Genomic DNA, 16,322 nt, shown 5'->3' with positions numbered 1-16,322 from the left:
GTGGCATTTATATCTCAATTTCCGTGCACTGCAATTTACTGCTGAGGCTTTATTTGAAGGGAGCCACAAATAATAGCCATTAAACTGTCAGGGAATGGACACAAGATCACATTAATGAAATTAGATAAGGTGGACCAATGATATACAGAGCACTTCTGCCGAGGAGATGCAGACAAAGAATGGGTCAGGATCGAGTAAAAAAAAAAAAAAAAAAAATGGCTTCCACGGCAGCATAAATATATAACGACATTCAGAGAAATTCAGAATTAATGGTCCGGCAGTTCGGCGGGGACGTCGGCGGCCTGTAATTCGGGGAGGCGGCGCACAGAGTTGGTTTAACGTGTAACAGGTCGCATAAGTCAGACTGCCCCGAGCCGGTGACCTGCCAGACGGTAAATCCCCTCCTGTGAGCATCCTTTTAAGCCGGGTTTTCTGTAAACCAACAAATTATCCCGTTCGTTCCTTTGGCTCTGGGAACGCACGCACCCGCAGCACGGAGAGCAAGGCAGCTACTGCAGTGGGGCACCTGGGCGTCGGGCCACAGCGCATCCTCGTAAAACGTTAAAACACTAAAACCAGTCACGTGGTAAACATCAAGGAAAATGTTGCCATGCCAACCGATAGAGCTCCATATGAATTATAGAAATATGAGTTAAAGTTAGAGTCAGAAATGAAATGTTTTCAAAGAGGACCGGTGCACTCAGGCTTGTTCAGCTTGTTCGTCTGCCATTGAAACACAACTGCAGTAAGTAAGAGTGAGAGTAGCTGTGTACAACTCAAGATGGCCAGAATAGAGGATTAACATTATATATAATAATAAAAACTTACTTTACTTTTGACTCCGTTTCAGATGAAGTTTTCAGATTTATAGCTTTATACTGTTGTGTATCATGTATGCCTTTATTGAAGTCAAACATTATTATTTCAATGGGACTACAAATCTTAGAAGCATATCTTGTCTGATTGGAGGACTAATGTTTCAATTAAACACCGTCTTAATGTCAGAGGTAATGCACAGAGTGCTTTGATGACCATGTGACATTATCTGAGAGGTTATATAAGAAGCTGGGGACCAGTAGAGGTCCGCCCACTGTCAGTCCGTGTATGCGTACGCAAACTTGTATGCCCCCGGCAGCCTGCCACCGCCAGGCTTAAATTAGCGACCAGGGAGGCCCCTCGCACGATCTTCCACAGACCAGCTGTGCCAGGGCCTGTCACCTTCTTGTCAAGGAAAGTTTTCTGTCCAAAGAACTTTAGTCATCGGGCCTGTTCTCCAAGTAACGGGGATGTGTCACTCAAAGAGGCAGCTGCAGTCGTTTGTGATGACTTGCCTCAAATCAGGGTCTGACGCCCCTGTCAACAGAAGCCTCACCCCCCGGCTATAACTGTCACTGATCATGTTCGGAGATGCACGAGGGGCGGGGGGTGGTTGGGGGACATTCAGACAGACACACATATCTGGGGGGTGGGGGGCACTGAACATTTTAGGTAGGACAGAGGGTTGAATTCTCTCTGAAGAAAATCCAATTAGGAATTGCATTTCAACTGCCACTTAACTGATGCAGGTAGGAGAGATACACGTATATGCATTATGTCCAACAGAACATGGGAATACCTGGAAAACTACAATGATTCCTCCTACACAGAAAAAACTACTGTACAAAGTAGAACGCAGAGTTAACTCGACATGCAAATTCCCTCTTCGTGTTAAAAGGTTTAAATGTGATTTCCCATTATCCAAATGGCAATAAAAATGTGAATAAGTATTTGAGTGTCTCCAAATATATTTTAGATTTTAGCCTATTGAATAATCAATTGCCTTAAATAGGGTCAAATACTTTTTAATCAAAGCAAAAATTACCCTTTAAAATACAAGGCTTTCACAATTAGATTTACTGATTAGTGTTGTGTCAATAACTGTCTGTCGACCTACTCCATCAATCATGTCCGCCACAGAAAAAACTAATAAATCAAACAAGAACGGCCCAACCAGAATTCAAAATAAAATTAAAATACGAGTACATCAAAATAAGAAGAAAATCACTTTTGAAATGCAAAGATATTTTAGTAGTTCCATGTAAATACCCAAATTAAATCCAACCACATTTAGTTGTATTTGTATTCATATGCAAATTGCATATAAATGCTGCACTGCAATACTAGAAGCTAAAATTGAAGTATGCATCAAGATGAAGATTGGAATGTGTGGGTTTTTAAATTAAAATAAATATACTGCTGGTATGGTTTATAGCAAAAAAATGTGTGAGGTTTACTCATAGAGTAATATTTATGTGGTAAAAATACACAAAAAAAAACACACACACACACACAATTGATGTTCAAAATCAACTGGTGGTCTGTCTTTTATATGTGTATTTGAAATATGCTTTTCAATCATATCAGACACATAAAAAGGTACAGACACACTGCCCCATCCACCTGCATGGTGCTCTACTCCTGCCTTCACATTCATATTAATCAGCAACCATCTGATAAACCTGCATACTGTGTACCTCGGGTAGTTCAGCATTACTACCATCAAAACAAGACAGCATCATTCACTAACGCTCATATCCGTGATTAACTGCTAAACGTCTACACAACAACGCAATCGTGCTGAAAAACAAACAAACGTTTCTGAGGCCTATCAACCCGGGCAGGAGCCTTCTGCCCCATCTGAAAGAGCGCAGCGGAACCGCTAACTGAACAACGCAGAGAGGAAATGCTGGCTAGTTAAACAACATGCTGCAGGGTTACAGCCATGTTTCATGCTATATATCCTCCATCACAGCTGTTAAATATGCTTTCGACGCCGCTGTGGGCTCACATCCGTCTGAAGAGCAGCTGTTTTGTCTGAGGATCATTCTGTTTGGATTTTTTAAAAACTGGTCACCCGATCCGTCAGTGTACAGTCCTACAGATGTGTGCCAGTAAGCAAGCTACTGTATAAAATCAATCTTTTAAAACAAAGTCAGCTCTAAATCCCAGACTGAATCTAGCTCCAGCGTGCTTAACTCGATGAAATTAAACCAATGGAATTTTTTTCATTACTTGAGCAATGTTGAATTCTGCAGGCATGGAGGTTAATCAAAAATATATTACATAAAAACGAACAGTTGCTTAATGTTGTTATTCAGTTTTAAAATAATATGCCTTAGGTTTGGACAGAATATAGTCATAAATGTACACTTTCAGTGATATGAACAACCATTTCATTTCCCTTTCTGAAAAAAATATAGAGTATGAGGCGAAAGCAAGGCATTTTCAAACAAGGTTCATGAGTAATCATCTCTAGACACAAGAATGCATACATTAGGTTGGCTTTGTGGATTCACATCTGCAGAAGGGACTACAGACAAATTCTTGTAAATGGATAATCTGCCAATAAATTTGTTGAGTGTCAGTGACATATTGCCTTTCAACAGAAAACTTGTCAATACTGACCTATGTTAAGAGCTGCTCCCATTTCTGCAAATGTGGCGGAAGGTAATTGTATCGCACGTGGATCCAGTCTTTTTCTCTTTTTGTTTCAGAAGGCAATCTATATTCCAATCAAAATAAATGCCCTTAAACATACAATATAAGAGTTTCCGACAACCCCAAAATGTCAAGGTTCATGACACAATGTAAACAATTTAATGAAGTATATATACTCTTACAAAACTGTAAGAAACACATTTTTCATAGTTTTAAGATTCTGTTGCGGCAGTTTACAATAAAATGCAATATCTTGTTGATGGAAACATTTTAGAGGCTTTCAAATTATTCTGTTTTGTGCTGCGTTAAGAATAAAGAATCAGTTGTAGCATTTATCAGGAAGATCAAATTCTTTTCAAAGATAAAGCATATTATGCCAGACCCAATAAAAGGCTACAGACCAGTTTGTTCACTTTTATCTGCAAATGCAATGCTGCCCTCCAGTGGTTTTAGGTGAGTGAAACATGCTATGTGCATTGAGAAAAACTGTTTCCATCAAAACATTGTTTCTTAAATCCAAAAAACACGCTGTATGAAACATGTTTGTAAATCAATTCCGCGAGCAATGATAAACCACGCTCTGGAGAAACAGCAGTTGTAAATAAGGCCCCCAGCTCATCCCACCACCGCCAATGTAAATCACCGGGAATGACACGATCACAGCACTTCCCCCATCCTCTCCAGTTTCCATCAGCCGTCTACAGTTTCCCTGCCTCTTCAGTGCCCATAGCCCCTGTTCAGCCATGACCAAATTGGGATGTGGGTAAGAGGTTCAAATAACTAAAATAACTGTGTGTCACAAAATATATTAATATATGGAAAATTGAATTTTACACCACCCCCTGAATTAATTAGCAAGTTTCTCGGGTTGCAGTCTGTCGGTGGACTTTGTGGAAAGCGTCATCCCAGAACTGCCGTGGGCCCCAACATTAACCCCTTCCCCCTGGGAACATGAATAAGGGCATTTATAAATACTCTTCATTCTCACAATCACCACTATAGTAGGTCCATTTTCAGGGAGCCTTCACATACCTGAGAGTTCCAACCTGAAGGTACCATTCATCCAGACCCCCTTTTTGGAAAATAAATACTTTACAAACACTTTTGGTTGGTGCAAGTAACGCAATGAGTTAAGAAAAGAAAAAAAAAAAAAACAGGTGTAGCTTCAGCTGCTACACATGCGGTTATGCTGCTGAAAGCATCTGATAATATTTAAAGCAGTAACTATATCTTCTCGCGCTAGCACACAGAATTAATTCCAGCTTCTCAGAGAGACAACCAGTGCTGTCTTGGCCAGGCCTGGACAGTCCTGGATAAAAACAGCACTGGTTTCAATCATCCAAGCAGTAGATTTGTCAATGTTGTACACACCTGCTGCAGATTACATTACAGGATAGCAAATTAGCTGGTGATAAATGTTTATCGCCATATTTTTAGGAGTAGACATCACTATTCCTTCGCACATGGCTTCTATCCTTATACATGGGGGGAGGTGTTTTAATGTTTGTGCAAGAACGATATGTAATGTTCAAATTACAACTACAAGAGTTGGCAGATGTGGCTATTAATGAAAAGAAGAAAAAAAAAACTAGAAAACTTTTATTTCAAAATAAAACAATGCACTCTTTTTCTATCCATGTCGCCCTCCATGTATCCAAGAAAACGCTCAAATAACACAGATAATACTTTTTTCCATCTTTAGTCAATTGCTTATTAAATCATAGTATCTTCAGCATGCAAGGGTAGAATTATGTTTGGGTCTCCCTGTGGAAGTCCGGAGGCAGAAGACATTTGTGAGCCTGCAGCAGATCTTACCCCAGGCCCTGGGCTGTGGCTGAACTATGGAGGGTGATGATTTAATTGACTGACTCTTGAGCCCTTATTCCCCCATCAAATACTTCTGCCCCTACAGATTTGGCCATGGGAATATTAGAGCACGAGGGGAAAGTAAGGTTTTCACCACAAAAGTTTCCTTGTATGTAATCCATCCCTGAGCATGAAATATTGGCCTTTTACAAGGCAATATAAATTAAGGTAAACATACTCCAAACGCAACACTGAAATGACAGGTATGGAGATTTTCAGGAAATCAACACTCTAGGCCACATAACAGCAACACACAGCAAAGGTTTAAATAATACAACGGTTTGTTTCATTTACAGGACTTGAGCGTGTCTCATTTTCCCCCCAAAATCAGTCCAATTCACTCAAAATAGCATGCGTATTTAAATTACACTCATCACAGAGGCAACTGTAAATAACCAACTATACTTTAAAACACCGCTGTGTGTAAGCAGCATAACATTTTATGGCTGTACAAGTTGGTTTGAATCTTTGCCTAAAGCCTGAGAAATGTAGCTTGCTGTCAGTATTGACAACGCCATGTTGCTTTAGCAGCAGCCCCCATTCTCCTATATCTGTTTAACATTGTACATCGATTACTGCCAAGCAGCCATTGGCAGGACTAATTTATTTATGAACTTGTCATTCCAAATCATTGATTAAGATGTCCTTCATTAAAGAATTAATTATATGCAAAGATAAAAGATTTGCTAATTATTGTCTTTTATCTAATTGAGGCTTTCTGCTACAGGAGAAAAGTTCAGAGGTTTCACAACTATTGCCCTCGAAGTCAGCTGGGCCTGGGTGTGAATATAATCAGAAAAAGCAATGGGACTTCGGCACTTGATCTCAGATGCAGTGATGAAGCAGCTGAAAGACTTGCATCTAGAAACTATTCACCAGGTTAGCTCACCACATCGTAGCACGTTTTTTTGTGTTGACCTGAGCGATGTGCATACTATTCTAAAACAGCATAACAGAGTGTGTCACTGTGCAGTAATTGTGCACCATTAGCTTGTTTATAAAGTATCTCTGTACTGATTTTCCGGTCATAGCTCGCATCAGAGATATTCACAATTCTCTTTTAGTTATCCAGGGTGTAAAACTGTAAAGTCAGTACATTCAATATACAGATGAAGTGCAGAGTGCAGGTCAATGCTTAAATTCATGCATCAGCTCAGGCCCAGCACTAAAGTACAAGGATTAAGAAAAACTGCGATTATGATGTATGATTTCAGAGAAGTGTTATTTCAGTTGATTCTGATTCCACATTAAAATATAGCTTAGAACTTGTATTATTTATTTTGTACAGTCACTTTTTTCATCTTCACCAAGCGTGTGAATAATTTTGGAGGGCAGTAAAAAAATTACCATATTTAGAAACATGCCATAATGCAAATAGTAACAGGAGTCACACCAGGTAAAGTTTTGTGCGTGTCCTCATCTCATGCAATTAATAAAGGAATTTTGTAGCGAGTGCCTGGGCAGACAGGAATCTACATTCTTTATAGTATGTGGCAATATTATATTTTCCACCCTCCAATAAATCCCTTCAACTATAAAATGCTGCTGCTTAACGACCACACTTCCATGGTTCAAGTGCCCCTCTCTTTCTCCATTAATTTCCCTAATAATTTCTTATTCATGTTTTGGCCTCAAAAACACAAACTTCTAGAATGGAGAAAATGTTCACAAAAGATGTGTTTTTCCATGATGTTTGCAATTAGCTACACGGTATTGAACCATGGTTCCTTATATTTAGAATTGCCGCTTTCCACTAAAAAGCAACTGGACCAGGAACGAACAGCAGCTAAAACATTGGCACAGGAAGCCTCACTGTATCTCCACTGTCTAAAGGAGCATGTAAAACTCCTGCCCAAGAATGTGCTAAATATATGACCTAGCTGGAGCGGATTCACATGATACATACAACAAAAAAAGTGCTGAGGGATGAACAGATCAACTCAACTCTCCTCCAGAGGGTTTATCAGTCATAAGTGTTCAAACAGTTGATAGCATTACTGTGCCAGACAACATGACAGTTATGCAGACCCAAACAATTTTTGCTAGTTAGCAGTTAAGCTATTTAACAGGCTAGTCGAGCGTGTTGACAATTGTCTTTAGTTACAGCACTTGGAATGGACAGATTACATGGATCAAATATAAAAAGAAAACTCGCAATGATATTTGCGCTGGTGCACTGAGCTGGTGGGGCACAGAGCTAAGACAAACATGTAGCTGTAATTACAGCAAACTAGATAACGAGCCAGCTTGAAATGACACAGCTTGTTTGGATTTTGACTGTTTAGCTTGGGCAGAAAAGCAAAATGGAAAAGGCTACATAGCATCCAGACCTACAGTGAGCTTCAACCAGAGGCACAAAGACAGCAATCTTTATTGTTATATACACCAGGCAGGGTCCATACCCACATTTCCAGTAAATTGCTATGTTACAGCTTTTAGCAGTTATAATTAAAGATAAACACTTCATGTTTCAAACTGTAAACAAGTAAAAATACTACTCCGACAATGGCAATTTAATTTTAAGATTTTTGTTCTAGCCAAACTTGCCATCAATCTTGTTCAAGAATTAATCCTAAGGTTTTCGAGCCTGCCCTTTAGAAATGAATTCCAGTACAACATATGATGTCGCCTTTATGAGCACTGACACACTTTTCTCTCCACAAACCTAGAGACAGTCCTGCGTGTGACTTTTGATTTGTCAAAGCCTGCAAAGAGCTGCAATTCTATCTGCAACTTAGCTATTAACTGGGTTTTAACGTATTCTGAAATGCTCCATCTGCAGTGAAACCACTGTGAACTACAGTTATCTTACAGCACCTTATTTTGATTTAGCTATATACAAGTTATATTCCAGCTTAGAAATCTATTGAATTAATTTGTTTTCAAGGGGAATGCCTTAAATACTAGTGTGTGTGTGTGTGTGAGAGAGAGACAGAGAGAGAGAGAGAGAGATGTCACTATATCACAAGGTAGTGATACAGACCCAGAGGGAGAAAAGTGAGAGAGGAGAGTGGGAATATGACAGTATAAGAAAAAAGGTCAGTACCACGTCACACTGGAATAGGTTGCTCATGCACTTGCTACATCACACAGAAAAAAACTGGCAAAATTGCATCGGGCCCTTAATAATGTTAGACACATCCTTAAGATCCACTTGTCCGTAAATATTACCAAGTGGTCAATGACTTGCTGAAAACAGCGACAGGAGGCTGTAGGCTAATAGACACGGAGACCAATTCCTTGTATTTAAGTTGCTGGAAACGGGTAGATTAATGGTATTACGGTGCCTACAGCTCCAGTTGCTGAATAGCTGACACAGGGAATTTTGTACCCTCCATTCCAGAAGATTGTGAATGCTACATTTCATTTTGATATTTGCTTAATGTATTAATGGATGGCCTCTCTTTCTCCATATTTAAATGTATCCGCAAGCGATTTGCGGTTAGCACCATCACAAGTGGATAAGCATGGTACTATCAGGAAATGTTTCAAGGCAAACATATTTCAGAAAAGGTGTTTCAATCATTTAATGCACTTTTATTAAAGCACAGCTTTTTCAGCCATTTACACTAAGTGGTTTAATCTCTTTCTCACTGGCTGATGTATTGTGGGCCGTGAAACGGCAATCACACTTAATAATGTTAATGACTTTATCCCTTCATTAAATCAACCTCACCATAAGCATCTCCATCTGGCCACTGATCTATTCCTCTGGTTCTAATGCAGCTCTGATTGAGGCCACAGTGTTGGTGATGAACATCAGTGCTTTCGCCTGGACATGCTCCAAGTCTCAGGACTTGGACCACTGAATTGGAATTTGTTCCTCCCACCCCAAAACAAAAGACTGAACACTGTGCATGACTGACCATGGGGGAAGGCAGTCACTGCAGGGGAATTGGCGCTCGGAGTGACCAACTCTGATGTTTGAGTTTCTCATGGATTTTAACAGGATTGACTAGTTTGTAATTGCTCTCACCTTGCAAATGCATAAAAATACTTTTAGCTAAACCACATAGCAATACTAAAGGTAGTCTATATGAGAGTGGTAACGAACCCTGTTTCTGGAGATTTACCATCCTGTAGGTTTTCATTTCATCCATAATTTGACTCAACTAAATATGCAGCTGAAGAAGATCTCTAGCTGTTGAATGAAGTGTACTTTGTTAGGGTTGAAGTGAAAACCTACAGGACGGTAGATCTCTAGGAACAGGGTTCTTTACCTCTGCTATATGACATCTTACATGAGAAAGTGTGAGACATATCACAAGAGATAAAAACACAATTGGTTAGCACAAGTACTAAATGTTTTCCAAGATCAGAAAACTTGTACTTCCATAACTGCTAATATGTCTCATTTGTGTGTAAAAATGGAAATAATCACAATTTCCTAAGATCATATTTGTAACTGCTTGTAATTGTAATATGCTAACTACACCACAATATACCCTGAGAAAAACATATTAGCACTATTCAGAGGTGGAAAATCCAGCAGTCAGAAAGTCATGTCGTGTTTCTTCCACCCACAAACTCAGTCAGCTGATGTCATTAATTAGTTCTACCTCCTGGATGAAGAATTGTGCTAATTGGCAAATTCCATTATTGGAACCTTTACTTTCAGAACATCAAAAGACCCCTGCCCCTGCAATTTTAACATGGTTTTGTAGGTAAACTCCACATCAGCTATTGTGAAGATCGTAACCCAAAGAAGTTCAGGATTTGGTCTGTGTAACTAAACAAACAACACACTACCAACCAGTCAGAGGATCCCCACAACAGGAGCAACACTTGTGTTACCACTGCTTCACCAGCTATCATTAATCATCCATGTTGCAACTCTGTTAATCCCTTTGCCTCCCACGCACACGCGGGACACACACACGGGCGTGCACACACACACACATACACCAACACCCACACAGGGTACACACACACACACAGGGTTTACACACACGTACACCGACACACACACACGTTACACACACACAGGGTACAGCTATTTTTAGTAATTTATTCCAGAGCATTCCATTACATTTTAAAGTGTGTAAAAGTAATCCCGACACCATATGGACTGTAATGGGCACTGGGGTAACAGAAGCCAAGCAAAATGCATTCTAGGGTCTCGCAAAGGCCTAGTGTTCATTAAAGTGTCAATCAGAGTGCTCTACTCCCCAGATGCCCAAAATACGTGGACCCCAAATTCAGATCATCTCATTGCCCTCACGGGACCTTAAAGTAACTTTCCCCCCAATAATACACAATTCATTAAAATAAACATTTCGAGCATCATTTCAACCATTTTTTGACCATGACTAGAGTGATATTAAATGTCTGAATCAGTACATTTGTTCTGTTTCATAACGTTTCACCTTTTCCCAATGCCCTTCTCTATTTACCCATTTGTCCTGATGAAAGCAGGTAGGTGCCCCATCACTTTCCACTGATATGTGTGTGACCCACTTATTCTCAAAGAAAATTGTTAAATAACAAATAACACTAAATATCTTGAGGGAAATTTCATATATTTGTTTTTCCACAAATTTTTGTACCTTTTGTGAATTTAGCTAAGCTAAGACGCTTAGCTACACATTTAACATTATGTACCTCAGTTTCAAAGGTCCTTCCTATCTTATACATGGCCACAAATGACCCCATTCTTTTTTAAGCTGGTGATGGTTCCCACCAACTCAGAACCCCCGAATGAAAACTGATAACGTTAAAATGAATTTTATGGAACGCTTCTCAGGGGATGATTTGTCTCTCATGTGTCTCAGATGGCGGAGGGTGACAACATATAATGTCAGTGTCAATTTGATTTGTTCATTATGAAGAATGTGTTCCCAGCCAAATTTTTTGCTGTTGCCCCAGCTTGAATATAGCTTGAATTCCGTACCTGGAAGCCTGCTTGTTCTGTCCCTGTCTGGTAGCATATCATGAGCATGGAAACTTTATAGAGACATGCGAGAAGTACCGACAAAGAGGTTTTTTCTTAAGTGTTAAACAAGTTAGTAGTCGATGCTCAGCACTCCAAAAGCTGTGACATTTAAAGACATGGGCTACATGGCACCAAACACTTCGTGAGTTGTGTAACTGATACTGTGGCACACTAATGTTTTTGGTAATGAAGGAGGTCATGTGGATTCTCTGGCCCGAACCTCTAGAAGAGACATGTAACACTGGCACGCCAATGCCAAACAGTGCACGCACAAGCAGGATACATGACCTTACAGCAACCCACTACACCTATGACACGCCTGCTCAGGCTCACGTCTTCAAGCTCAGCTGCGGTTAGGTGCGTCAGACAGATAGTTGTTGACAGGACAGAAATCCTGCAGGCCTAAACATCTATCGTCCCATTTTCTTTTTAAAGGAAAAAAAAAAAAAAAACTTAAATCTGTGAGAGTCGTCACGCATTATACAATAACCGTGGCTTCTGAATGCAATATGAGTCAGAAGTAGGACATACAACTAAAAAAAAAAAAACTCATTGCTCTTGTTCTGTTGTAACCACTTCACAACAGAACTATCAGCAGAAATGTGTTTTATTTTTTTTTTTAAATAGTGGCCGCAAAATGATCCCATGGTTTATCTGATCACGATAGTCTGAAAATATATTCCACATTAAACAAAAAAGCTTGAGGAACATAATTTGCAGATCCTGGCATAAATCTGTGTATTGCTGGCATCTTGTGGCATTTTAAGAAATTGCAGGTTAGCTGTTCTAAGGCTTTGGTTTTTTGTTTTTTTTTCAAAATCATCCGTTTTTAAGAATTGTTTTATTCCTACCCTAATAATGCTTGTTTGTTAAAACAATAATTAAAAAATGCACACCAAATATACTGTACATAATTTAAGTTATATTCAATCACAGTGTTTTAAGATTGAAGTCAATGGAGCTCATTTAAAATGTATCATGGCAGACCATTTATTATACAATAATAGATGATTCTGCGTTATAGTATCTTTATTTTTGTCAGCTTTTTATCTTTTTTTTCCCCAACAATGGCAACATAATGTTGGCAGAAAATGACAAATGATTACATTTTATATTTTGTGGCCACAAATGTAATAGCTAGTAGTGTATTCTATATTAATATCTGCAGCCTCATGGTCCATAAACTGAAAAATTATTGTATTCGTCTTTTTTTATGTAGGGAAGGCATGGTGGTGCAGTGCATAGCACCGTCACCTCACAGCAATACGGTCGGATGATTTGATGTAAAATAAAATATTTCTTAGCAGGAGAACTGGACTACTGAGGGCATGGAATTGGTCATCATGTGTCAGAACGGTGAGCCGTAGGCCTAATCCTCACTCTCTGCCAAACTAGCAATCTAGATTAGCAAACTATTAATATATGGCAAATGCCAGCAGGTCATCAAGCGTTCTACAAAATGTCCTATGTTTAGGCTATACGACCACACTGTTGCAAACCATTGCATTGTTAGGAGTGGTCTCATTCGTGTGTGCAGGTAACATACTTGCATTTTTATCTACTTCCCATTGCTTGAAGGGGAAAAAACCCAGCCAACTCTAAAAATGTTTACGGTTCTATACACTGTAAAAACAGCACGCTCCAGTGTGGGAGCACAGCTGTCGATCATCGTATGTGTCTAATTAGTAACGTTGATCATACGGGAGGGAAATATATGCCGAGTACTAACTGACAGGAAGGTTACACAGACTTCTTGCTATTGAATGACGACTAAAGCCTACTGGTATGCTGTCTTATAATATTTGCAAGCAAACACAGAATATCGAATGCTTTTACTTCGTTGGGAAATACAATCACTAACATTCAAAGAGTAATTAATAATGATAATTTTATTACAAACTTCCAAAGCAACAGAGTAGCAAAGCCAGACAGACCAATTGGCGCGAGGCGGCATACATTTCTAGTTTAGCGTGCAATAAATCATTTTGAAACCTTTCATTTCAGGAAGCTTACTGACACATTTTGAAAATACATAGCCTTTTATTTTGGAACCTTCGCTGTAGCCAGTCTTAAATCCAAACAGTGATGCCAACGTTAGTGGTTCATACGGTTCTGTGGTAATTTGAGAAAGGCGAACACAATCCAATTCGTGTAAACAATGTGAAGTTTTGTTGTTGCAAACGTTGATCTGTTCAACACAAAACCACAGCTAAATAAAGGACTTGTCGTCTAGCCTAAAGTTGTTTTACATTGTTCAATCCGCAACAGATCTTGCGGTTACATTGAAAACTACTTTAAAGTATCCTCCTACTGGAAACCACAACGCGGTAAATCCATAGGTTAACGTTACAGCGAAACCTCCAAGTGTCTTCACGTTGTCCCAAGTTAACCTTACCTGCAACGTTTCATTGTGTTGTTTCCTGGCAGCAACAAATCCTTTTGGGCTAAGCTACTTGTTTTAAGTGGAGCTGAAGGGAATTATGTTGTCCAAGTAGCACATGATGGATCTAAGAAAAACCAGCGATGAGGGTTACAAAACGTTTCTATGAGCACACGCCACCTATGCCGCCATTTTAATGTAGGCCTTCCAGTTTGTACCTTGTTAAAAGAAATAATAATTGTAAAAATTAAAAAAAACAACCAATTAATGACGATAACAGGTAGCCTATATTAAGGTAGGCTATTGAACATATTAAACTGTACATAATGGATAACTTCCCAATACTTTTGTTTGTTTTTTAATTATTTGTTTTTAAACTAAATCTTTCATTAGTAGGCTTGTTGTAAGTTGGACTTTGGTTCGGTTTCTACTGTACTTCAGGCAAAGAATGTAGGCCTACGTATGTATGTTTACTCCTAACTATTTTCCATAGGGCATTGTGGTGTACACTCAGACTTTCCTTAAAATAAAATAAAAACTTATTCACACATTTCATTTTATCAGCTTCCACATATGTGTATCTCAAGGCAGTTTGTCTGCTCCAGATACTAATTTTTTTTAATTGATTTTCATGAACAGTGGCTTTTCTGTCATCCCTTCTAAAAAGCCAGTTGGCATGAAGCTGATGTCTGCTGTTAGATTCAAAGATAATGTGTCCACGAAATGCAAAGGCAGGTTTTGCTTTTAAAACTTATTCCTTATTGGCCTAATAGTGGGAATATTACATAATTACATGTGTTTTACCAAATATTCTATGCCACAGTGCAACAGGAACCCACGGGAGGCCAAGAACCATGGAAGGCACAGGTGAGGGAGCAGCCGGAGAAAAAAACACCATGCGAAGTCAAGAATTCAGTTCTTAGGCAAATTAAAAACAAGTGCTGGGGAGCAACGACCGTACAGAGTTCAGAGTTCTGCGCAGGATGCTACTCCTCACACAGATGACGTGAGTTACAAGGAGATTTAATGTAAAGTCTGTAGACTGATATTTCAGTTCTGTTAAACTGATATTTCAGTTCTGTTACTTTGGTTGGTCATTTATTTATTTGTTAACCTTTATTTAACCAGGAAAAGTCTCATTGAGATTAAAAATCTCTTTTACAAGAGCGTCCTGGCCAAGACAGGCAGCAGCACAATTAACAGGGTTGCAGACATAACATATAACAATTTACAATAAAATAAAAAATTACAGAATCACAAAATACAGTATGGCAATTAAGCCAGCAGCTCCCAGGCCTGCATCTCATATCGCAACTTATCAATTCCCTATCAAAACAATCAGTCGTTGACTTCTAGTCATTTACACCAGCAAGTATTTCTCGTTTATTTTAAACATATTTGTGTCGGCTGTTGACTGTACCCCTGAAATCTAACAGGTGACTTGCCTGTGCTCACAGTTTCCATGGTGTTTTTAGTCTTTTGTGTGAGTGTGGTTAGCATAGAAATGACACATTTATAATACAGACACACTAATAGATGCGAATGTTTTTTTCTGCAAAGATTTGTGCAGATAACTCTTTTGATGTTATGAGAACGTATTTATGGAAAGTGAACCACATGAACTAGATAGTGTCTGCCTCTGGTGAGTTTTCACTGGAGTTCAGTAATTATCGGGTGTCAAGTTTAGAAATCTACATCCACTGCTCTAACATCTGTAACTTTAAAAAATTGGCGTTGGTATGGCACTACACTGTAACCATGGGTACTTTTACATTTGGTTTCATTCCAGATAACCAGAACTATTCAACTGAGGCATTTGGTTTGGTATTGACAATACATGGACAGAACCTTTTCAATGCATGTATCAAGAGTGCATTTCCCCCATTAGACTTTAGATGGTGGTAAAGTCCCATCTACTCTGGTGGCTCCATCAGCATTTGCCATTCTGTGACTCTTCTTTAATATTCATTAAAGTATAAAATAGTCAATAATATAAATACAGCGATCAAATAATTTATAATGGGTTAAAAGCACTTGCTCAAGGTGACAATGTCACTGTCTCGCATGGAAATTGAGAATGCGACATTTGAATTTTATTTCCTGAATTTTGATCACTGGACTTTAATAATTCTGTAATTTTATTTTTTTTCTGCAAATTGTTAAAATGTTGCCCAGCAGTGCAATTGATAAAGTAGCATGATCTATTAGAAAAAGGACTCCATTAAATTGAATAAGATATAACTGAACATTAGTGATGTTGATATTACTAAATTATGAACTGTTTATTTTATGGTGTGCTACATTTCTACAGAATGTACATAGAACTGGCTTAATCTCATGTTCACGAGATAGACACACATTGGGGTATCAGTGATAGTCATAAAATGGGCACCTTTACTGTATTTTCTTTTATGGAAAGCTTTCATCAATCTTTTGGCATTTAAGTATTTAAAAAAAAAGAAAAAAATCAGTCTTACAAAGGCAGTATTAAAAAAAATAGAAAAAAAGGCTAACCATAAAATTGATTCGATAAAAAGTTTCGAAAACGTTTTCATGATCACAAAAGCAAGATAAATTATATAACCGCCTGAAAAAGTCCAAAGTATTTATTGAATTTACGGAGACAGGGAAGAATTAAGAAGTCACTTCAAATACACAATGCTGTAT

Source organism: Anguilla anguilla, chromosome 16, assembly GCF_013347855.1.
Source record: "Anguilla anguilla isolate fAngAng1 chromosome 16, fAngAng1.pri, whole genome shotgun sequence".
In the NCBI taxonomy this organism is placed as follows: domain Eukaryota; kingdom Metazoa; phylum Chordata; class Actinopteri; order Anguilliformes; family Anguillidae; genus Anguilla; species Anguilla anguilla.
Note: the sequence above shows the minus strand (reverse complement) of the source record.